Source organism: Mixophyes fleayi, chromosome 4 (genome assembly GCF_038048845.1).
Source record: "Mixophyes fleayi isolate aMixFle1 chromosome 4, aMixFle1.hap1, whole genome shotgun sequence".
NCBI lineage: Eukaryota > Metazoa > Chordata > Amphibia > Anura > Limnodynastidae > Mixophyes > Mixophyes fleayi.
In genome coordinates this window covers 3353545-3379967 of record NC_134405.1, presented here as the reverse complement: position 1 = coordinate 3379967, position 26423 = coordinate 3353545, and the positions used below count along the sequence as shown (strand labels likewise).

The 26423-nt window shown below is 42.8% G+C and overlaps 1 protein-coding gene across 5 annotated transcripts in view; it reads right to left on the bottom strand.

The window, feature by feature from the left end:
* The window catches only part of NLGN2 (neuroligin 2), a 133705-nt gene that overhangs the window by 57559 nt on the left and 49723 nt on the right, over positions 1–26423 (bottom strand). The window lies entirely within an intron of this gene.

The window sequence follows — 26423 nt, the reverse complement described above, 5'->3', positions numbered from 1 at the left end:
ACTATTTGAGAAAAAAGACAATTGAAAAACTGTTTTCTGAGAATATTGAGTAGCTCAGAGGTGAAAGCCTCACTTTGTCAATGCTTCGGTATCCCCTGTACTTACTGTCTCCCTTCTACAGTTAGTGTCTTGTTCTGTTCTCTCTCCCCAATCCTAAAACCCTGGCTCAATGTTCTGCACCATCCATCCTGTCATGATACCACTATTGAGGGCATTAAACACTAATGATGTCTACTAACGGTACATTGGTCTAAACTGAAAAGTGTGCCCCCATGTTGGTAAAATAGTGACCCTGTCTTTCACCCTCAACTTTACTCAATGGCACAACCCAAGAAAATAGTGAACTTCTTTTTTTGCAAGTTTATATCTAGAATTGGGGAACATCCTCGGAGAATTCAGACCACCTTCAGGTACCCCAGCACCTTTCCGCCACCTCTGGTGTTGTCATGGATGTCTCAGAAGAGGACCAAACTCTCGATAAGTTTGCTTTCAGGAAAAATAAGCTGTTTCAGTAAGTAAAGGCTCCTATTTTATTGCTTGTATACCGACTAACTTAGATAAGAAAATTTTGACGTTTACAACAATATAAGTTTTCGGTAAATTCCATAAATAAGAAAATAGAAAGAAAAAAAAACACATGAATCCCCTCTCTCTCCCTTCGCAAGAAAATGGACTTTTAACTAAAAACTAAATAAGTCCCCAAAAATGGGGAGAAAAATGACTGAATCAGGGAGGAAAAATATTTTGCAAAGATAAAAAAAAATAAGAAAAATGTGATTATTTATGTGGTTAAAAGAAACCTCTTTTCAATGTTCCCCAAAGATCAAATAAAAAAAAAGAGCAAAAAATAAACAAGAGAAGAAAAGAAAATGTTTTGATGTGAATGCAACAAAAAGGAGCTTCACAGTGAAGAAGGGGCAGTTTTAGAGGCTTGAGGCCAACGATGGATAACACAGTGTCACAGAATGTGCATAGCCACCGTAGGAGAATAAGTCACACACAGACTGGCAATCCTGCAATCCTCACCATGATGATAAAGAGACCTCGTCCTTAGCACATAAATGTAGATATCATAAAGATCCTATCACCCCCCCTTGCTCACCCTCCATCAGTCACACGGTGTTAGCTGATAGCGGAGGAATACATATATTTAGACCGTGAACACGTAATAATGGTGTGAGAAAGGCAGGTGGGGATAGTAAGTGAATTGTGTTAATTGGGAGGAAATGTGCTAATTGTCAGCAAGCTCTTAACTCCCTATCGCCCGGAACTTACCCTCCATCAGCCCCAAACCTAACCCTGGTACCCACAGTCTGTCCACCATCACTCCGCGGGCTCTGTCAACGCAGCTGGAGAAAGCCACCAATGAGTGGATGTGGAAATGACAGAATAAATACAATATTACAAGACGTTACATGATGCCGTCCCTCTGTCTTGGCATCTACACTGCTGGGCACAGAAACTGGGCGACAAGATAATATATAGTGTCATTATTTGCTCCGGGGCGATGGTCAGACTGAGGTGATCTTACACAGAACTAATTAGTCACATTTCTGCGCACATTCGCATTCCCAGATTGCAGAACAAAACGAGATTTCTCTAGGCGCACAAAATAATAATATGAGCTGAGAGGCATACTTCATTTGGATGGAGTTAGGATTGGGTAAATGTATCAAGCTGAGAGTTTCCGGTGGGTCTGAAAAGTGGACATGTCGCTTGTACCAACCAATCAGATTCTAGCTGTCAGTTTTGCAGCATGTACTAAATAAATAACTTAAATATGATTGGTTGCTATAGGCAACATCTCCACTTTTCAGACCCGCCGGAAACTCTCAGCTTGATACATTTACCCCCCAGGAATCTCAGATAGAAGCCATCTGTTGGCAACAGGGCAAATGCCCCCAATGTATATTTTGATAATTTTTATAGTGAATTGTGTTACCCTTTCTTCCATAACAGAACAACTATGGATAAAACGAATGATTCATTGATCGTTATGTGCACTCTGCCACATTTTTGTGAACATGCATCCCACATGCGTTAGGTACTTGGATAAATAAATTGGCGTCACATTCGGCAGTAGGTTACAACACAACAGGCTTTCTCTGGCTTATATTACATATGACACTTTTTTTTACAATAGACAATAAGAGGATTTCCATCATCCATAGTACATCATACAGTATGGCTGGATTGTGTGCGGATATCGTTCAGTGTAGATCCCCCCAGTTACCACCCTTGTATGTATGAAAAGAAACTTCTTACACAGACTTCCAAACATGTGATTCAGTTGTCATTCCTGGGACCATGATATCAGTGAGTGATAATGAAGTAATATATAAGAAATGTTTTGGGTCGACTTAAAAGCAGATATGTAAAAAAGAGACTGAAGTAAGCACCTCATCAATATAACAGAGTCACATAGGAGACATCATAAAACATGTCTGCACTGGGCAAGACATAGTATACTGCCTTGTGTGACCTCATTCTGGGAGACAGGGACCTGGGGGAGAATAGTCTGCGACGTTTCTACATTTCAGCCTAGTATTTGTTATACGCAGAGCTGACACTCAGCGTCCTACGGGGAGAATACGAGGGCTCAGAGACAAGACTACAGAGCCAGTAATATCCTCCATCTCTTGATAATATAAGAGCACTGTATTGTCTTCAGCAGACATGAGCATATTGTTCCTGTTCTGAGGAACTCAGCTATGTAGCGATGGCCCCGTTCTGACGCAGAACTACAACTGCGTGAAATGTTGCTGCAACTTTGCACATCTCTATTTATAAACAGTGACTTTAACGGGGCGACAAGAAACAAAGAAACGTAGAATGTGACGGCAGATAAGAGCCGCTTGGCCCATCTAATCTGCCAATTGTATAACCTTTGGTAACCTCAAACCCTATTTGATCCTTATTCCTTTATAAGGATATCCTTATGTCTATCCCAAGCATGTTTAGATTTCTCTAATGTTTTAGCCTCTACCACCTCTGATGGGAGGCTATTCCACTTATCCACTACCCTTTCTGTGCAGTAGTTTTTCCTCAGACTTCCTCTGAACCTACTTCCCCCCAGTGTCAGTACATGTCCTCGTGTTCTAATACTTCTCTTCCCCCCCAGTGTCAGTACATGTCCTCGTGTTCTAATACTTCTCTTCCCCCCCAGTGTCAGTACATGTCCTCGTGTTCTAATACTTCTCTTCCCCCCCAGTGTCAGTACATGTCCTCGTGTTCTAATACTTCTCTTCCCCCCAGTGTCAGTACATGTCCTCGTGTTCTAATACTTCTCTTCCCCCCAGTGTCAGTACATGTCCTCGTGTTCTAATACTTCTCTCCCCCCAGTGTCAGTACATGTCCTCGTGTTCTAATACTTCTCTTCCTCCCAGTGTCAGTACATGTCCTCGTGTTCTAATACTTCTCTTCCCCCCCCAGTGTCAGTACATGTCCTCGTGTTCTAATACTTCTCTTCCCCCCCCAGTGTCAGTACATGTCCTCGTGTTCTAATACTTCTCTTCCCCCCCCAGTGTCAGTACATGTCCTCGTGTTCTAATACTTCTCTTCCCCCCAGTGTCAGTACATGTCCTCGTGTCCTAATACTTCTCTTCCCCCCAGTGTCAGTACATGTCCTCGTGTTCTAATACTTCTCTTCCCCCCCAGTGTCAGTACATGTCCTCGTGTTCTAATACTTCTCTTCCCCCCAGTGTCAGTACATGTCCTCGTGTTCTAATACTTCTCTTCCCCCCAGTGTCAGTACATGTCCTCGTGTTCTAATACTTCTCTTCCCCCAGTGTCAGTACATGTCCTCGTGTTCTAATACTTCTCTTCCCCCCAGTGTCAGTACATGTCCTCATGTTCTAATACTTCTCTTCCCCCCAGTGTCAGTACATGTCCTCGTGTTCTAATACTTCTCTTCCCCCCAGTGTCAGTACATGTCCTCGTGTTCTAATACTTCTCTTCCCCCCAGTGTCAGTACATGTCCTCGTGTTCTAATACTTCTCTTCCCCTCAGTGTCAGTACATGTCCTCGTGTTCTAATACTTCTCTTCCCCCCAGTGTCAGTACATGTCCTCGTGTTCTAATACTTCTCTTCCCCCAGTGTCAGTACATGTCCTCGTGTCCTAATACTTCTCTTCCCCTCAGTGTCAGTACATGTCCTCGTGTCCTAATACTTCTCTTCCCCCCAGTGTCAGTACATGTCCTCGTGTTCTAATACTTCTCTTCCCCTCAGTGTCAGTACATGTCCTCGTGTTCTAATACTTCTCTTCCCCCCAGTGTCAGTACATGTCCTCGTGTTTTAATACTTCTCTTCCCCCCAGTGTCAGTACATGTCCTCGTGTTCTAATACTTCTCTTCCCCCCAGTGTCAGTACATGTCCTCGTGTTCTAATACTTCTCTTCCCCCCAGTGTCAGTACATGTCCTCGTGTCCTAATACTTCTCTTCCCCCCAGTCTCAGTACATGTCCTCGTGTTCTAATACTTCTCTTCCCCCCCAGTGTCAGTACATGTCCTCGTGTTCTAATACTTCTCTTCCCCCCAGTGTCAGTACATGTCCTCGTGTTCTAATACTTCTCTTCCCCCCAGTGTCAGTACATGTCCTCGTGTTCTAATACTTCTCTTCCCCCAGTGTCAGTACATGTCCTCGTGTTCTAATACTTCTCTTCCCCCCAGTGTCAGTACATGTCCTCATGTTCTAATACTTCTCTTCCCCCCAGTGTCAGTACATGTCCTCGTGTTCTAATACTTCTCTTCCCCCCAGTGTCAGTACATGTCCTCGTGTTCTAATACTTCTCTTCCCCCCAGTGTCAGTACATGTCCTCGTGTTCTAATACTTCTCTTCCCCTCAGTGTCAGTACATGTCCTCGTGTTCTAATACTTCTCTTCCCCCCAGTGTCAGTACATGTCCTCGTGTTCTAATACTTCTCTTCCCCCAGTGTCAGTACATGTCCTCGTGTCCTAATACTTCTCTTCCCCTCAGTGTCAGTACATGTCCTCGTGTCCTAATACTTCTCTTCCCCCCAGTGTCAGTACATGTCCTCGTGTTCTAATACTTCTCTTCCCCTCAGTGTCAGTACATGTCCTCGTGTTCTAATACTTCTCTTCCCCCCAGTGTCAGTACATGTCCTCGTGTTCTAATACTTCTCTTCCCCTCAGTGTCAGTACATGTCCTCATGTCCTAATACTTCTCTTCCCCCCCCAGTGTCAGTACATGTCCTCGTGTTCTAATACTTCTCTTCCCCCCAGTGTCAGTACATGTCCTCGTGTTCTAATACTTCTCTTCCCCCAGTGTCAGTACATGTCCTCGTGTTCTAATACTTCTCTTCCCCCCAGTGTCAGTACATGTCCTCGTGTTCTAATACTTCTCTTCCCCCCAGTGTCAGTACATGTCCTCGTGTCCTAATACTTCTCTTCCCCCCAGTCTCAGTACATGTCCTCGTGTTCTAATACTTCTCTTCCTTTGCAGAATGTTTCCCTCCTGCACCTTGTTATAACCTTGAATATATATGAAAGTTTCTATAATGTCTCCCCTTTCCTTTCTCTGCTCCAAACTATACATAATAAGATCTTTAAGTCTTTCCAGGTAAGTGTTGTGCTGTAGACCATGTACCATCTTAGTTGCCCTTCTTTGTACAGTCTGTAATGTATTTATATCCTTCTGGAGATACGGCCTCCAGAACTGAACACAGTAATCTAGATGAGGCCGTACCAATGACCTATACAGTGGTATTATTACTTCTTTCTTTCTGCTATTGATTCCTCTCCCTATACAACCAAGCATCTGACTTGTCTTCCTCATTGCTTTGTTACATTACTTACCTGCCTTTATGTCACCTGAAATAGTGACTTCTAGATCCCTTTCCTCCTCAGTAGTTTCCATTATAGTGCCGTTAATACTATATTTAGCCTGGCATTAAACTGACAGTAATATGTCAGATGTAGCAGATGGGATAATGGTGGAGACTACACTAATTAAATACGTCCATATAAGACCATATCTCTGCTCCATAAGAGCACAAATCACATCTGATTCTGTATTACACCCCTTCCTGATAAAGAAGTGTCTCGCCATTGTAATGGGACCTTCCATTGATATGGACAGAACTGGAGCCCAGAAGACACGAGATGTGTCACCCCTACATGGGATAAATCTAGGTCCCGAGGGTAAAGACATCTAGCAGTTACAAAGTGAATTTGGTTTCTTTTATCTCTCTCTCTCTAACTATTGGGATATAGTGGTGAAGATAAGTGTACAGAATAATATTTGCAAAGTAATAGTTTCCTCCTCTTACTCCAGCAATGGTCTTCCTGAACTTAGGATTCCAAGCCCTAATGTTATTATCAATTCTACATTTTGTGCGCTAGGTTATAAAATAAGCAATAAGGTAACAGATGTGTTTACTGGAGTGTGCGGTTGTCCTCTATGTGATATTTCACCTCTGGACCTTTTCCAGCTCATGGACCACTAGTCTTCTCTATTAACTGTGGAAATACCTTGTCCCGATGGTGAAGATCCTCTCAGGGCTACAAACAAATTTCCTGGTGCATTTGTAGAATTATATAGGGATGAAGGTTAGTGAGAGGAAGACCAGAGGATATTAGGAACGTCTATGGGCTACAGATAAAGAGCCGACTGAGGCAGGGATGGGTTGTATTTGTTAAATACTGAGGTGCTGAAGGAGTTAAGGACAGGTGAAAGAATTGTGATTATGGACGTGAGGGGTAAAGGAGAGGATCAGGGCTGGTGAGGGTTTGGAGGGTGTACGGCATATTTGATAGGAAAAGATTAAATGATTATGGACAGGAGGAGTAACAGTATTATGCTACACACACACACTGCTGTTTCAAACGCGGTTTTTTAAAGGTAGGGGATGGGTTAAATAAAGTGTTACAGCAGGAAAGAGGCTGATAGAATATTACAGCTGGAAAGGGGTTAAATAGAATATTATAGGAGGCAAGGAGGTGGCTCAGTGGTTTGCACTTCTACCTTACAGCCCTGCGGTCATGAGTTCAAATCCCAACCATGACCTTATCTGTGAGGAGTTTGTATGTTCCCCCCGTGTTTGCGTGGGTTTCCTCCGGGTGCTCTGGTTTCCTCCTACACTCCAAAAACATACTGGTAGATTTATTGGCTGCTAACAGATTGACTTTAGTGTCTGTGTGTGTGTGTGTGTGTGTCTGTCTGTGTGTGTGTGTCTGTGTGTGTGTGTGTCTGTGTGTGTGTGTGTGTATATTAGGGAATTTAGACTGTAAGCCCCATTGGGGCAGAGACTGATGTAACTGAGATCTCTGTACAGTGCTGTGGAATTAGTGGTGCTATATAAATAGCTGATGCTGATGATGATGATATTATTTGAGGCAAGGAGTTGAATATTACGTCAGAGAAAGGTTAATTATAGTATGAGGAAAGGGAAACATTGAGGGTGTGAAATATAATTGCAGGGAAAGAGTAAAGTACAGTATTATTGAATGCACTAAGTTGAGGTTATGGAACATTATGAAAGGGGTTAAGTAGAGTATTATTGAAGGGAGGGGTTGATGTTGTAGAATGTTATGGCAGTGAAGGGGTTAAGTAGAGTATTATTGAAGGGAGGGGTTGATGTTGTAGAACATTATGGCAGGTAAGGGGTTAAGTAGAGTATTATTGAAGGGAAGGGTTGATGTTGTAGAATGTTATGGCAGTGAAGGGGTTAAGTAGAGTATTATTGAAGGGAAGGGGTTAATGTTATAGAACATTATGGCAGGTAAGGGGTTAAGTAGAGTATTATTGAAGGGAGGGGTTGATGTTGTAGAATGTTATGGCAGTGAAGGGGTTAAGTAGAGTATTATTGAAGGGAGGGGTTGATGTTGTAGAATGTTATGGCAGTGAAGGGGTTAAGTAGAGTCTTACTAAAGGGAAGGGGTTGTAGAATGTTATGGCAGTGAAGGGGTTAAGTAGAGTCTTACTAAAGGGAAGGGGTTGTAGAATATTATGGCAGTGAAGGGGTTAAGTAGAGTATTATTGAAGGGAGGGGTTGATGTTGTAGAACATTATGGCAGGTAAGGGGTTAAGTAGAGTATTGTTGAAGGGAAGGGGTTGATGTAGCATATTATGGCAGTGAAGGGGTTAAGTAGAGTATTATTGAAGGGAGGGGTTGATGTTGTAGAATGTTATGGCAGTGAAGGGGTTAAGTAGAGTATTATTGAAGGGAGGGGTTGATGTTGTAGAATGTCATGGCAGTGAAGGGGTTAAGTAGAGTATTGTTGAAGGGAGGGGTTGATGTAGAATATTATGGCAGTGAAGGGGTTAAGTAGAGTATTGTTGAAGGGAAGGGGTTGATATTGTAGAATGTTATATCAGGGAAGGGGTTAAGTAGAGTATTATTGAAGGGAGGGGTTGATGTTGTAGAATATTATGGCAGTGAAGGGGTTAAGTAGAGTATTATTGAAGGGAGGGGTTGATGTTGTAGAATATTATGGCAGTGAAGGGGTTAAGTAGAGTATTATTGAAGGGAGGGGTTGATGTAGAATATTATGGCAGTGAAGGGGTTAAGTAGAGTATTGTTGAAGGGAAGGGGTTGATGTAGCATATTATGGCAGTGAAGGGGTTAAGTAGAGTATTATTGAAGGGAGGGGTTGATGTTGTAGAATATTATGGCAGTGAAGGGGTTAAGTAGAGTATTATTGAAGGGAGGGGTTGATGTTGTAGAATGTTATGGCAGTGAAGGGGTTAAGTAGAGTATTATTGAAGGGAGGGGTTGATGTTGTAGAATGTTATGGCAGTGAAGGGGTTAAGTAGAGTATTATTGAAGGGAGGGGTTGATGTAGAATATTATGGCAGTGAAGGGGTTAAGTAGTGTATTGTTGAAGGGAAGGGGTTGATGTTGTAGAATGTTATATCAGGGAAGGGGTTAAGTAGAGTATTATTGAAGAGAGGGGTTGATGTTGTAGAATATTATGGCAGTGAAGGGGTTAAGTAGAGTATTATTGAAGGGAGGGGTTGATGTAGAATATTATGGCAGTGAAGGGGTTAAGTAGAGTATTATTGAAGGGAGGGGTTGATGTTGTAGATATTATATCAGGTAAGGGGTTAAGTAGAGTATTATTGAAGGGAAGGGTTGATGTTGTAGAATGTTATGGCAGTGAAGGGGTTAAGTAGAGTATTATTGAAGGGAAGGGTTGATGTTGTAGATATTATATCAGGTAAGGGGTTAAGTAGAGTATTATTGAAGGGAAGGGTTGATGTTGTAGCATATTATGGCAGGTAAGGGGTTAAGTAGAGTATTATTGAAGGGAAAGGTTGATGTTGTAGATATTATATCAGGTAAGGGGTTAAGTAGAGTATTATTGAAGGGAAGGGTTGATGTTGTAGAATGTTATGGCAGTGAAGGGGTTAAGTAGAGTATTATTGAAGAGAAGGGGTTGATGTTGTAGAATGTTATGGCAGTGAAGGGGTTAAGTAGAGTATTATTGAAGGGAGGGGTTGATGTAGAATATTATGGCAGTGAAGGGGTTAAGTAGAGTCTTACTGAAGGGAGGGGTTGATGTAGAATATTATGGCAGTGAAGGGGTTAAGTAGAGTATTATTGAAGGGAGGGGTTGATGTAGAATATTATGGCAGGGAAGGGGTTAAGTAGAGTATTATTGAAGGGAGGGGTTGATGTAGAATATTATGGCAGGGAAGGGGTTAAGTAGAGTATTACTGAAGGGAAGGGTTGATGTTGTAGAATGTTATATCAGGGAAAGGGTTAAGTAGAGTATTATTGAAGGGAGGGGTTGATGTTGTAGAATGTTATGGCAGTGAAGGGGTTAAGTAGAGTATTATTAAAGGGAGGGGTTGATGTAGAATATTATGGCAGTGAAGGGGTTAAGTAGAGTCTTACTGAAGGGAGGGGTTGATGTTGTAGAATATTATGGCAGTGAAGGGGTTAAGTAGAGTATTATTGAAGGGAGTGGTTGATGTAGAATATTATGGCAGTGAAGGGGTTAAGTAGAGTATTATTGAAGGGAGGGGTTGATGTAGAATATTATGGCAGTGAAGGGGTTAAGTAGAGTATTATTGAAGGGAGGGGTTGATGTTGTAGCATATTATGGCAGGTAAGGGGTTAAGTAGAGTATTATTGAAGGGAAGGGTTGATGTTGTAGATATTATATCAGGGAAGGGGTTAAGTAGAGTATTATTGAAGGGAAGGGGTTGATGTTGTAGAATGTTATGGCAGGGAAGGGGTTAAGTAGAGTATTATTGAAGGGAAGGGTTGATGTTGTAGAATATTATGGCAGGTAAGGGGTTAAGTAGAGTATTATTAAAGGGAAGGGTTGATGTTGTAGAATGTTATGGCAGTGAAGGGGTTAAGTAGAGTATTATTGAAGCGAGGGGTTGATGTTGTAGAATGTTATATCAGGGAAGGGGTTAAGTAGAGTATTATTGAAGGGAAGGATTGATGTTGTAGAATATTATGGCAGGTAAGGGGTTAAGTAGAGTATTATTAAAGGGAAGGGTTGATGTTGTAGAATGTTATGGCAGTGAAGGGGTTAAGTAGAGTCTTACTGAAGGGAAGGGGTTGTAGAATGTTATGGCAGGGAAGGGGTTAAGTAGAGTATTGTTGAAGGGAAGGGGTTGATGTAGAATATTATGGCAGGGAAGGGGTTAAGTAGAGTATTACTGAAGGGAAGGGTTGATGTTGTAGAATGTTATATCAGGGAAAGGGTTAAGTAGAGTATTATTGAAGGGAGGGGTTGATGTTGTAGAATGTTATGGCAGTGAAGGGGTTAAGTAGAGTATTATTAAAGGGAGGGGTTGATGTAGAATATTATGGCAGTGAAGGGGTTAAGTAGAAACTTACTGAAGGGAGGGGTTGATGTTGTAGAATATTATGGCAGTGAAGGGGTTAAGTAGAGTATTTTTTAAGGGAGGGGTTGATGTAGAATATTATGGCAGTGAAGGGGTTAAGTAGAGTATTATTGAAGGGAGGGGTTGATGTAGAATATTATGGCAGTGAAGGGGTTAAGTAGAGTATTATTGAAGGGAGGGGTTGATGTTGTAGCATATTATGGCAGGTAAGGGGTTAAGTAGAGTATTATTGAAGGGAAGGGTTGATGTTGTAGATATTATATCAGGGAAGGGGTTAAGTACAGTATTATTGAAGGGAAGGGGTTGATGTTGTAGAATGTTATGGCAGGGAAGGGGTTAAGTAGAGTATTATTGAAGGGAAGGGTTGATGTTGTAGAATATTATGGCAGGTAAGGGGTTAAGTAGAGTATTATTAAAGGGAAGGGTTGATGTTGTAGAATGTTATGGCAGGTAAGGGGTTAAGTAGAGTATTATTAAAGGGAAGGGTTGATGTTGTAGAATATTATGGCAGTGAAGGGGTTAAGTAGAGTATTATTGAAGGGAGGGGTTGATGTAGAATGTTATATCAGGGAAGGGGTTAAGTAGAGTATTATTGAAGGGAGGGGTTGATGTTGTAGAATGTTATATCAGGGAAGGGGTTAAGTAGAGTATTATTGAAGGGAAGGATTGATGTTGTAGAATATTATGGCAGGTAAGGGGTTAAGTAGAGTATTATTAAAGGGAAGGGTTGATGTTGTAGAATGTTATGGCAGTGAAGGGGTTAAGTAGAGTCTTACTGAAGGGAAGGGGTTGTAGAATATTATGGCAGGGAAGGGGTTAAGTAGAGTATTGTTGAAGGGAAGGGGTTGATGTTGTAGATATTATATCATGGAAGGGGTTAAGTAGAGTATTATTGAAGGGAAGGGTTGATGTTGTAGATATTATATCAGGGAAGGGGTTAAGTAGAGTATTATTGAAGGGAAGGGGTTGATGTTGTAGAATGTTATGGCAGGGAAGGGGTTAAGTAGAGTATTATTGAAGGGAAGGGTTGATGTTGTAGATATTATATCAGGTAAGGGGTTAAGTAGAGTATTATTGAAGGGAAGGGTTGATGTTGTAGAATGTTATGGCAGTGAAGGGGTTAAGTAGAGTATTATTGAAGAGAAAGGGTTGATGTTGTAGATATTATATCAGGTAAGGGGTTAAGTAGAGTATTATTGAAGGGAAGGGTTGATGTTGTAGAATATTATGGCAAGGAAGGGGTTAAGTAGAGTATTATTGAAGGGAAGGGTTGATGTTGTAGAATATTATGGCAAGGAAGGGGTTAAGTAGAGGATTATTGAAGGGAAGGGTTGATGTTGTAGAATGTTATGGCAGGGAAGGGGTTAAGTAGAGTATTATTGAAGGGAGGGGTTGATGTTGTAGATATTATATCAGGGAAGGGGTTAAGTAGAGTATTATATCAGGGAAGGGTTGATGTTGTAGAATATTATATCAGGGAAGGGGTTAAGTAGAGTATTATTGAAGGGAAGGGGTTGGGGTTGTAGAATGTTATGGCAGGGAAGGGGTTAAGTAGAGTATTATTGAAGAGAAGGGGTTGTAGAATGTTATATCAGGGAAGGGGTTAAGTAGAGTATTATATCAGGGAAGGGGTTAAGTAGAGTATTATTGAAGGGAAGGGGTTGATGTTGTAGAATGTTATGGCAGGGAAGGGGTTAAGTAGAGTATTATTGAAGGGAAGGGTTGATGTTGTAGATATTATATCAGGTAAGGGGTTAAGTAGAGTATTATTGAAGGGAAGGGTTGATGTTGTAGAATGTTATGGCAGTGAAGGGGTTAAGTAGAGTATTATTGAAGAGAAAGGGTTGATGTTGTAGATATTATATCAGGTAAGGGGTTAAGTAGAGTATTATTGAAGGGAAGGGTTGATGTTGTAGAATATTATGGCAAGGAAGGGGTTAAGTAGAGTATTATTGAAGGGAAGGGTTGATGTTGTAGAATATTATGGCAAGGAAGGGGTTAAGTAGAGGATTATTGAAGGGAAGGGTTGATGTTGTAGAATGTTATGGCAGGGAAGGGGTTAAGTAGAGTATTATTGAAGGGAGGGGTTGATGTTGTAGATATTATATCAGGGAAGGGGTTAAGTAGAGTATTATATCAGGGAAGGGTTGATGTTGTAGAATATTATATCAGGGAAGGGGTTAAGTAGAGTATTATTGAAGGGAAGGGGTTGGGGTTGTAGAATGTTATGGCAGGGAAGGGGTTAAGTAGAGTATTATTGAAGAGAAGGGGTTGTAGAATGTTATATCAGGGAAGGGGTTAAGTAGAGTATTATATCAGGGAAGGGGTTAAGTAGAGTATTATATCAGGGAAGGGGTTAAGTAGAGTATTCTTGAAGGGAAGGGGTTGTAGAATTTTCTGGCAGGGGAAGGGTTAATTACAGTATGCAGAAAGTAGAATACTCTGGCAGTGAAACAGAACATTGTAAGTCTCCCACATTAGACACATTCAGCAGGACAGACATGAAATAATTATTTCCGCAATGCTTATTCTTATATACACGTGTATCCCGCCATGAACTCCAAGGGTAATTACAGTGCTGAATATCAGTGGTGTAATAGCAGATAATCACTTTCACAATCATCATTCACTACGCTTTATATTTCATACATTATTATTTACATGTAGCCCTCACAGGGCCTCCTAGGCAGATGATTGGGGTGAGGACCTGCCCCCAAGGAGTGGGGTCTAGCGTCACAGGGCCTCTTGGTCAGATGATTGGGGTGAGGACCTGCCCCCAAGGAGTGGGGTCTAGCGTCACAGGGCCTCCTGGTCAGATGATTGGGGTGAGGACCTGCCCCCAAGGAGTGGGGTCTAGCGTCACAGGGCCTTCTGGTCAGATGATTGGGGTGAGGACCTGCCCCCAAGGAGTGGGGTCTAGCGTCACAGGGCCTTCTGGTCAGATGATTGGGGTGAGGACCTGCCCCCAAGGAGTGGGGTCTAGCGTTACAGGGACTCCTGGTCAGATGATTGGGGTGAGGACCTGCCCCCAAGGAGTGGGGTCTAGCGTCACAGGGACTCCTGGTCAGATGATTGGGGTGAGGACCTGCCCCCAAGGAGCGGGGTCCAGCGAGATGTAAGTGAAGACATTGTTATCGTGACTGTGACCTCAGTAATGAATTAGGATATTTGGGTTTCACGTAGAGTGTGCTGACGATTTACAAGAGATGGATGTAACCCCAAAATTCTGTTTGTGCCATTTGTGGAGATTTGGGCACAAAATATGTTATATTGACGAATCATCGAACTCGCTGGCCTGAGACGACGAATCACAATTCACATTGACCACTTTTGTAGAGACTGGGGATGTCTGTGGGCTCTTCCTCAAAGCCAATACCACCCCTGAAGAGGCGAATTCGTCACCCGTTTTGAAGGGGCCTCATTTATTATATCTCAGAATCGCAGAATGAAATGTCCGCAAGCCTCTGCTGACCCGGATTTATCAAGGACCAACTCCTCCCATAGATGGAGCCCGTAGACCGCCCAACATGAGACCGCTCTCAGTTTCAGACGCCTTGTAAATGAACGGCTAAAATCAAGTTATCTGCACGCGGTTTCGCTGCAAAACGAATCAATCATGCCAGAAAAATTGGATTTGCAGTTTAATATCTTATGGGATCTAGTTTCTACTTGTTGCAGAATTGTTTTGTTCCTGCTCAGTGTAATATTACACCTACAGTGTCACAGTCACAGCCTTTACCAAAGTAATCATTCCCATGGAAATGTGTTTTGTATTCTTAGAAAAATGTATTCATTCCCCGTAAACAGAAAGGTGGAAAAGTCCCAGAGACACCCTGAGCGCAGTCTGGCCTCCGACCACTTTTCTACCATTACTTTCATTACATAAAACGTTTCACATTTTCTCCTAACATACTGCTCTGTTTAATCTCCTTTACGGCTTAAATTAATCATGATAGTGGGGGGATATTAGAACTGTATTCATTATATATGACACTGTTGTGTGTGGAAGTGCATTTAGCTGCTAAGGTCCCACTAGCAGCGCAGTACAGCACTCACAGAGATCCTGCACCCACATGTGGGAAGTTTAGGCGTACTTGTCCAAAATCGTGGGGCGCGTTGGGTTCAAATCTGGGTTAACAGCAACGACAATTTGTGTTTTTGTAAATTACCTCAATTGACACATTGAGTTTTAACAAATACAATTATCATTATTATTATTTTTACTGAGATTACCCACATTTGCCTGGGTATTTCTACACCCCGGTAGCTGATGGTACTAACAATATGTACAGAAAACAGGCGTATATTGCAGCAGTCCCCTCTATGTAAAGTTATAGACATTCAATGCACCGTAAGTGGCTCAATTCTCCAGTGGGAGTCACATATCATCATCATCATCTATTTATATAGCGCCACTAATTCCGCAGCGCTGTACAGAGAACTCACTGACATCAGTCCCTGCCCCATTGGAGCTTACTATCTAAATTTCCTAAATACACAGACGGACAGAGAGAGAGAGAGAGAGAGAGAGACTAGGGTCAACTTTCATAGCAGCCAATTAACTTACTAATATGTTGTTGGAGTGTGAGAGGAAACCGGAGCACCCGGAGGAAACCCACGCAAACACGGGGAGAACATACAAACTCCACACAGATAAGGCCATGGTCGGCAACCGAACTCATGACCCCAGTGCTGTGAGGCAGAAGTGCTAACCACTGAGCCACCGTGCTGCTTTATTTATTCTCCAGATTGTTGGCGATTCGGCAGTGCTTCATGATTTAATTTACAGATGGCGAATCGTAATAAGAGCATATGTTGGCTGAGTATTAAGGAAAGGGAAGATGGATGGATGGATATGGAGAAGGGGATACAGAGAAACACGGTACAGTGGACTGATGAAGCTTGGTCACTGCAGCAATCTGTGGGCTGCTGAATCTTTCAAGAAGAACCTCGGGGTTTCTGATGCCCAAACTGAAACCAGCGCACCCACAGTGGATCTCCAGCCTTGAGGTCACCAGCCATCTAATGGTGTCTAGTCCAACTTTTAAATGAATAAAACTGAATCTGAGTCTCATGATCATTACTCTTTTCAAAGGTATCTTGGTACTCTTATTCAAAAGAGAATTGTTATGCCCACCAAATGCTGTATATCTAGCCAACATTCCAGATATAGTTGCAGTATTGACCCCTACCTTCGGGGAAAGACCAATGTAGAACTGTAGGACACCCGTACCAGTGTTATATGATTCTGTAGCTGGACTGTTGCGTTCTGGAGGCTACAGAACATTGATGGGTGAGGGCAAAACTCGTGCACCATCCGGTTATAGGTCTCTCTCCCATAATGAAGGCAAAGATCCATCTTCCATCTTAATAGGTATACGAGCAAGATGACATGGCGATAGGTGGAGGATTGGGCGATAGAGGCTCCGGGACAACTAAGAACAGATCAATCCTCCCAGCAGGTAGTTATGTGCAACAATCATAAATATTTAATAACAAGGGACTTGGTTGGAGGAGAGCCTGGCCTCATCACAGAGAATGGTTCTGTCTACAGTATCCTTAACCAGTGAACGCTCCAGGAGATCAGCATACATAGAATAAAGTTTGACATATAGGAACTAGATGAAAGATTTTTCTTCAAAAAGAAATCCCATGACTGGGACAAGATTGACTATCGAGAATAAAGAACACCATAGTTTATAGCAAATCAACCACCTAAGAAACTCTGCTGCTATATAATAAGGATGAAGATCTCGTTAAGACTTTTTCATGACTTCCGTTTAATGAGAACCTAATATTCAAGGTATCTTTTCCAGCCTTTACACACTTTAGATCTGGGTAGGTGTGACGTGACGTGGGTACCTGGGATCATTAAGAAAGGTTAAGACCTCGTCTTGCACACAAGATCTGTGAGTCCTTAATACCCATGTGGCTAAATCTCATTGATGGACTTTATGGGTCCGTATACAGCCTGGGTGATGTATATTTTTATGTGCAGATAACACGATTTTCCCCATGTACCCCAAACATTATTGACGTGACCATCGGAATGAATATGGAGCTGGCCAGTAAAAGAGAGGAGATAATAGAGGGGGCTTTCTGTGATTCAATAGGTGAGAGCAGTATTTATCAACAAGGGATAAAACTGGGGCTAGCAACCAATCCCTCTACTCCAGCACATATTATCTGTGTTTTATCTCCTGTTATTTTGTGCCCACGGAGTGCATAAGAACTGACACCTGACAACAAGAGGGGCTTGCTGGAGGTTGAATGGCTTGGGAATTCCTACTGGTCTGTAGCAACATGGAGCAGGATTAAAATATTGATAATTCAAGTGAAAGCACAGTCAGTTCTGGTCTGTAGGCTTTTGTATCAGTGTGGGCCCACCAAAAGCAGGATGACCTGTAGCCCATCGTCAGAAAGGATTGTAAACTTGAGCAGTGGTGGAGGTCACTGAGTGAAGTCTCTTACTGTATCATGTCTGTTAATTCAGCACCAGTAACGTGGTGTATTGTAAGTCTTATAATGATAAAATAGAGTGCAGTGATATTGGCTATCTGTCTAAGTGTGTATTCTTACCCAAGGACCTTAACTACACCCAATGGGTTAAAGGCACTGCTATCTCAAAGGATAGTCCAGGTTTAAGGGATATTGGTACACTAAGAAAAAGTCTAAGATCCTTCCCATCCCCCAAAAAATGCAGAAAGCCCACCAAGCTTGGTCTGTTATAGTTTCCGCGAGTAGGTTATGAAAATGTAGGTGGTGCAGATTAGTGAGCTCATACAGTATTATGAGTCCAGGTAAAGTGGAAATGATCACACAGTGTCTATTGTCTACCAAATCCGGGGCTTTCAGTCCCATTGTTGCCGTGTGGATCGTGTGTCCAACATCTGCAAAAACTGGTCCGGCCAAGTGACAAGTTCACCTCTAAGGCCCTGGGCGAGTATCACTCATTTGCCCGGGCAATTGTGCTTTTATATTGTTTTTCTTTTATATCATTGCAATAAGCTCCAATAAGAAAACTGTAGAAGTTTGATCCCATCTTTATTTTAATGGCTTTTAAGTGTCTTTTCTATCTACAAGGAGTGACTGCGTCTGCGCACCAGGCCTATGCGCATGTGTCTGACTGTAGTTTGTGGTGTCTCGTTGACTGGCATCCTCTTACACCTGGAAAGACGGACTGGGGGAGGGAAAGGGCAAAGTCGTCCACTTTCAAATGAGCACCTTGAAGTATTAAGTTTGTCCTGTAAAGTTTGGTGGGCAGAAGCCTCCCTATTGGTCAGCTTTCTCTCCACCTGGAGTCACAAGAATGCCAGAGATCCATCGCTTGGCACCTAGGGTCATGGCACCACCAGGACTACGATGCAGATACTAAAACCAGACAATATTTGCAAAACATTTAGAAACACAGTGATCGGTCTCTGCATAGGTGAGAGGGAGGTGTGGACCAGCAATGTGCAGTAAGGCATTGTTATATCTATATAAAGTGCTATATCAGTCACATCCATCCATCCATCTGGTCTCATGACAGGTCGGGAAGGACAGATATGGGTGACCCGGATATGGGTGAGGGTCTCTCAATGATAACGCTGCCAGCAGCCTCTTTGTTTCCTCTCTTCCATTTACCTGCGGCACCGTTCTGCCCTGCACAAAGCACAAGGACCCTCTTCACTAATATAAGGGTCCGTATATACCAAACGCCTATCTAGACTTCCTCAAAGCGAGCAAGTTTTTGAATGATTTAGGGGACAGAGAATGGGGCGATGGCGTGGTTACCATGACAACGGTAAGGTGTCCCTGCGCTGTGCGCAGCCCAGTCCGGTCATGTACTCCGTGTTTTTACTCTACTTCCTTTTTGCTGATGGCGAAGTGTTTCCAAATCACTTGGCAGACATGTGTGTGAGCGAAGTGGTGGCTGCTGGGAAATCTCTGGGGGGAAAACAATCACATACACATGATAACCCAGAATATTAACACTAACAGGACCAGACCGGCCCACTGTGGTAGTATTCAGCGCCCTGTCACCAGACTGACACCGACCCTCCTGCCCGGTACTGCCCTGCTCCCGAGACTAACGCGCCATCAAGCTCCTCACATAAATGGATAGAATTCATTGAACACCTATTACCTGAGGACAGGTAGCTGCAAAACTCAATTAACTGGAAAGCTGTAGTTATTATTTAAAATTCTGGTTGATGAAGGGTTTACTGCAAGCTCACAATAGATGTAATAATGACTTAATGATCAGAAGAGCTGTGGAAGGGTTAAAGTGCAATATTATCCTCACCCCCCAATCATAAAACTAGCCATAGAAGGTTTAAATGACAGCATTAGCCCACCAATCATCAGATCAGCTGTGAAAGGGTTAATGTGCTGTAGTTACCCCCAGTTATCGGAGACTGTGGAAGGGTTAATGTGCTGTAGTTACCCCCAGTTATCAGAGACTGTAGAAGGGTTAATGTGCTGTAGTTACCCCCAGTTATCGGAGACTGTGGAAGGGTTAATGTGCTGTAGTTACCCCCAGTTATCGGAGACTGTGGAAGGGTTAATGTGCTGTTGTTACCCCCAGTTATCGGAGACTGTGGAAGGGTTAATGTGCTGTAGTTACCCCCAGTTATCTGATGATGTGGAAGGGTTAATGTGCTGTAGTTACCCCCAGTTATCGGAGACTGTGGAAGGGTTAATGTGCTGTAGTTACCCCCAGTTATCTGATGATGTGGAAGGGTTAATGTGCTGTAGTTACCCCCAGTTATCTGATGATGTGGAAGGGTTAATGTGCTGTAGTTACCCCCAGTTATCAGAGACTGTAGAAGGGTTAATGTGCTGTAGTTACCCCCAGTTATCTGATGATGTGGAAGGGTTAATGTGCTGTAGTTACCCCCAGTTATCGGAGACTGTGGAAGGGTTAATGTGCTGTAGTTACCCCCAGTTATCTGATGATGTGGAAGGGTTAATGTGCTGTAGTTACCCCCAGTTATCTGATGATGTGGAAGGGTTAATGTGCTGTAGTTACCCCCAGTTATCAGAGGATGTGGAAGGGTTAATGTGCTGTAGTTACCCCCAGTTATCAGAGACTGTAGAAGGGTTAATGTGCTGTAGTTACCCCCAGTTATCTGATGATGTGGAAGGGTTAATGTGCTGTAGTTACCCCCAGTTATCGGAGACTGTGGAAGGGTTAATGTGCTGTAGTTACCCCCAGTTATCTGATGATGTGGAAGGGTTAACGTGCTGTAGTTACCTCCAGTTATCGGAGGCTGTGGAAGGGTTAAGGTGTAATTATTACTCATTACCTGGTACCCCATGTAATACACAGTCAGGTTGACACTGATCTGCAGATCTCTAGAGAGGTCAGTAATGTAATAATCTGTAGAATATATCACTATGTATCTGTCAGGGGGTAGATGGAGCAGAGCAATGTTCTGCAGATCTCTAGAGAGGTCAGTACTGTAATAATCTGTAGAATATATCACTATGTATTGGGGGGCGGAGGGGGGAGATGGAACAGAGCAATGTTCTGCAGATGTCAGTAACTAATACTCTCCTGACACCTCCCACACACATAAACCCCCCAGTTTCTGCCATCTCAGCTGGGATGAAAGTAACAGCAGTCAAAAACAATTGTTTAATTTCAGCAGGGAAAAAAACTAATGAAATTAAAATCTGCCCGCTGAGCGTATCTGGAGTGCAGAATAAATAAAACCTGCTTCATAGTTTGTATATTTTAGCTGTGGAAATCCAAACGGTAATTAAAAGAACCCCGTCATATCTTGTGGTGCTCGATGATAGCAACAAAGTAGGGAGATAGAATTAAGGACAATTCATCTGACAACACCCTATGAACAACCACACAAGCTTCTAAAATACAAAGGGGTATATTTACTAAACTGCGGGTTTGAAAAAGTTGAGATGTTGCCTATAGCAACCAATCAGATTCTAATTTTCACTTATGTACATTCAACAAAATGACAGCTAGAATCTGATTGGTTGCTATAAGCACTTTTTCAAACCCACAGTTTAGTAAATATAGTTTACCACCCTAGACTCAAAATGTGCACTTACAAGAGAACCATACCTGGACTCAAGGTAGAGATATAGACCACATGCTATCCCTGAAGGAGGAGACAGACATGTTTGGGAGAGATCCCAGGTCTCCATTCAGAGAAGAACTCCACCCAAATGATACACCAGATAAACACAAGCAGGGAGAACAAGAAGAGGAATGTAAGAGGAGCTACAACTAGGTCCAGCAGACATAGAACAGAGATATCTGGATCAGGATATACAGAGGACGTGTATATCCCAGTAACAGCTATTCCTGGTTCCAGCAGACATAGAACAGAGATGTCTGGATCAGGATATACAGAGGACGTGTATACCCCAGTAACAGCTATTCCTGGTTCCAGCAGACATAGAACAGAGATATCTGGATCAGGATATACAGAGGACATGTATACCCCAGTAACAGCTATTCCTGGTTCCAGTAGACATAGAACAGAGATGTCTGGATCAGGATATAGAGAGGACGTGTATATCCCAGTAACAGCTATTCCTGGTTCCAGCAGACATAGAACAGAGATATCTGGATCAGGATATAGAGAGGACGTGTATACCCCAGTAACAGCTATTCCTGGTTCCAGCAGACATAGAACAGAGATATGTGGATCAGGATATAGAGAGGACGTGTATACTCCAGTAACAGCTATTCCTGGTTCCAGCAGACGTAGAACAGAGATGTCTGGATCAGGATATACAGAGGACGTGTATACCCCGGTAACAGCTATTCCTGGTTCCAGCAGACATAGAACAGAGATGTCTGGATCAGGATATAGAGAGGACGTGTATACCCCAGTAACAGCTATTCCTGGTTCCAGCAGACATAGAACAGAGATGTCTGGATCAGGATATAGAGAGGACGTGTATATCCCAGTAACAGCTATTCCTGGTTCCAGCAGACATAGAACAGAGATATCTGGATCAGGATATAGAGAGGACGTGTATACCCCAGTAACAGCTATTCCTGGTTCCAGCAGACATAGAACAGAGATATGTGGATCAGGATATAGAGAGGACGTGTATACTCCAGTAACAGCTATTCCTTGTTCCAGCAGACGTAGAACAGAGATGTCTGGATCAGGATATACAGAGGACGTGTATACCCCGGTAACAGCTATTCCTGGTTCCAGCAGACATAGAACAGAGATGTCTGGATCAGGATATAGAGAGGACGTGTATACCTCAGTAACAGCTATTCCTGGTTCCAGCAGACGTAGAACAGAGATGTCTGGATCAGGATATACAGAGGACGTGTATACCCCGGTAACAGCTATTCCTGGTTCCAGCAGACATAGAACAGAGATGTCTGGATCAGGATATAGAGAGGACGTGTATACTCCAGTAACAGCTATTCCTGGTTCCAGCAGACATAGAACAGAGATATCTGGATCAGGATATACAGAGGACGTGTATACTCCAGTAACAGCTATTCCTGGTTCCAGCAGACATAGAACAGAGATGTCTGGATCAGGATATACAGAGGACGTGTATACCCCAGTAACAGCTATTCCTGGTTCCAGCAGACGTAGAACAGAGATATCTGGATCAGGATATACAGAGGACGTGTATACCTCAGTAACAGCTATTCCTGGTTCCAGCAGACGTAGAACAGAGATGTCTGGATCAGGATATACAGAGGACGTGTATACCCCAGTAACAGCTACTCCTGGTTCCAGCAGACGTAGAACAGAGATATCTGGATCAGGATATACAGAGGACGTGTATACCCCAGTAACAGCTATTCCTGGTTCCAGCAGACGTAGAACAGAGATATCTGGATCAGGATATAGAGAGGACGTGTATACTCCAGTAACAGCTATTCCTGGTTCCAGCAGACATAGAACAGAGATATGTGGATCAGGATATACAGAGGACGTGTATATTTCAGTAACAGCTATTCCTGGTTCCAGCAGACATAGAACAGAGATATCTGGATCAGTATATAGAGAGGACGTATATACTCCAGTAACAGCTTTTCCTGGTTCCAGCAAACATAGAACAGAGATATCTGGATCAGGATATAGAGAGGACGTATATACTCCAGTAACAGCTATTCCTGGTTCCAGCAGACATAGAACAGAGATGTCTGGATCAGCATATACAGAGGACGTGTATATCCCAGTAACAGCTATTCCTGGTTCCAGCAGACGTAGAACAGAGATATCTGGATCAGGATATACAGAGGACATGTATATTTCAGTAACAGCTATTCCTGGTTCCAGCAGACATAGAACAGAGATGTCTGGATCAGGATATAGAGAGGACGTGTATACCCCAGTAACAGCTATTCCTGGTTCCAGCAGACATAGAACAGAGATGTCTGGATCAGGATATACAGAGGACGTGTATACCCCAGTAACAGCTGTTCCTGGTTCCAGCAGACAAATAGCAGAGATATCTGGATCAGGATATACAGAGGACGTGTATATCCCAGTAACAGCTATTCCTGGTTCCAGCAGACGTAGAACAGAGATGTCTGGATCAGCATATACAGAGGACGTGTATACTCCAGTAACAGCTATTCCTGGTTCCAGCAGACATAAAACAGAGATGTCTGGATCAGGATATAGAGAGGACGTGTATACCCCAGTAACAGCTATTCCTGGTTCCAGCAGACGTAGAACAGAGATATCTGGATAAGGATATACAGAGGACGTGTATACCCCAGTAACAGCTATTCCTGGTTCCAGCAGAGGTAACATAGTTGATGAGGTTGAAAAAAGACACCAGTCCATCAAGTTCAACCTATTTTGGATCTCCTGCGATCCTGCACTTATATTTGTAATTAATCCAGAGTAGGCAACCGCCCATCTGTTTCAATTTTGAAAATCCCCCCAGACTCAATATTGCAATCCAATTTTTTACCCTATATCCACTACTATCTTTTATTTTAAATTAACGGTCGTATCCCTGGATACACCTTTCCGCTAAAAATTTGTCTAACCCTTTCTTAAACATATCTATTGAATCTGCCATCACAACCTTCCCTGGCAATGAATTCCATATCTTGACTGCCCTTACTGTAAAGAACCCTTCCTTTGCTGGTTGTGAAATTTCCTCTCCTCTAACCTTAGGGGATGACCACGTGTCCCGTGTATAGTCCTTGGGGTAAAAAGTTCCCATGAAAGCTCTCTGTATTGACCCCTAATGTATTTGTACATAGTAATCATATCACCCCTTAGACGCCTCTTTTCTAAAGTAAACATCCTAAACTGGCTAACCTTTCCTCATAACCTAATGACTCCATACCCTTTATCAATTTTGTCGCCCTTCTCTGAACCCTTTCTAGTTCCAAATTATTTTTTTTATAGAGTGGTGCCCAGAACTGTACTGCATATTCAAGATGAGGTCTTACCAACGATTTATACAGTGGCAAAATTACACTGTCTTCCCTTGTATCTATGCCCCTTTTTATGCATGCCAATACTTTGTTTGCCCTTGCAGCTGCTGCTTGACATTGAGCACTATTGCTAAGTCTACTGTCTACGAGCACTCCCAAATCCTTTTCCATTATAGATTCTCCCAAATTAATTCCATTTAATTTATAGATTGCGTTCTTGTAGAACAGAGATGTCTGGATTAGGATATAGAGAGGACGTGTAAATCCCAGTAACAGCTATTCCTGGTTCCAGCAGACATATAACAGAGATATCTGGATCAGGATATACAGAGGACGTGTATATCCCAGTAACAGCTATTCCTGGTTCCAGCAGACGTAGAACAGAGATGTCTGGATCAGCATATACAGAGGACGTGTATACTCCAGTAACAGCTATTCTGGTTCCAGCAGACATAGAACAGAGATGTCTGGATCAGGATATAGAGAGGACGTGTAAATCCCAGTAACAGCTACTCCTGGTTCCAGCAGACGTAGAACAGAGATATCTGGATCAGGATATACAGAGGACGTGTATACCCCAGTAACAGCTATTCCTGGTTCCAGCAGACATAGAACAGAGATGTCTGGATCAGGATATACAGAGGACGTGTATACTCTAGTAACAGCTATTCCTGGTTCCAGCAGACATAGAACAGAGATGTCTGGATCAGGATATACAGAGGACGTGTATACTCCAGTAACAGCTATTCCTGGTTCCAGCAGACATAGAACAGAGATGTCTGGATCAGGATATACAGAGGACTTGTATATCCCAGTAACAGCTATTCCTGGTTCCAGCAGACATAGAACAGAGATGTCTGGATCAGGATATACAGAGGACGTGTATACTCTAGTAACAGCTATTCCTGGTTCCAGCAGACGTAGAACAGAGATGTCTGGATCAGGATATACAGAGGACGTGTATACCCCAGTAACAGCTATTCTGGTTCCAGCAGACATAGAACAGAGATGTCTGGATCAGGATATACAGAGGACGTGTATACCCCAGTAACAGCTATTCCTGGTTCCAGCAGACATAGAACAGAGATGTCTGGATCAGGATATAGAGAGGATGTGTATACCCCAGTAACAGCTATTCCTGGTTCCAGCAGACATAGAACAGAGATGTCTGGATCAGGATATACAGAGGACGTGTATATCCCAGTAACAGCTATTCCTGGTGTTTTAGACACAGGGTTGGATTGATTTTCGGTGACTGTTACATTTTCGGAGCATAAAAAATATTTTCATTCTCTTTATTTATCCTTAAAGATCTCAAACATTTCCACAAATGATATATTTGGATACACTTATATAACAGAATGAGCCATTGAATTAGAAAAATGGTCTCCTGCTGACATGTTATTACCTTGTAAACTCTAAGCAAATACCACCCTGCCGAGCTGAAGAAGGGATAGAGATCCTGGAATTACAGAGTCACTCCGTGGTGCTGTCTGTAGGAGTCCGACCCCTTGGTTAATTACCCATTATAAGTGAATGACCCAAGATAAGTGTCTGACCATACTGGGTGATTATGGCAGATGATGTACAGAGGCTATAGAGTGGTCCACATTGACAGCAGCTGCTCTCGAACTGAGAAGCTCCTAATATATCATTATTATTATTATTAATAATTTTTATTAATAGGGTGCCACAAAGTATTCATAGCGCCGTACAAGGACAAACAATGGCACAGTACAAGGTGAAACAGCACAGTACAAGTAACAGTAAGCACTATAACTCTGGGGGCTCAGGCACAGCTAGAGAAAGAGGGTGGTGGATAGTCAGTACAGGCTGGTAACTAGAGCCCAAGAGGGTGGGTGCGGATGACAGGTTAAGAGCCACTAAGGGGAGTGGAAAGCGAGAGGAGACAGAGGGCAGAGGGGCCGAGAGGAGGTGAGCTGAGTAGCTGAAGAGCAAAGTTAAAAGTGATGGAAACAGGAGGTAGAAGAGCCCTGCTCAAAGGAGCGTACAATCTAAAAGGAAAGAAAGACAGAGACACAAGGATGAGACGGAAAGATGGGTGAAATGGAGACGGAGTCGAGGAGGGGGGGAGAAGGGAAGAAGGGATGAGAAAGAGAGGTAGCCGACAGGTGGGAGGTTAGGCATATGACTGGAAGGCTTTTAAGAAAACGTGGGTTTTTAATGTTCGTTTGAAAGAGGACAG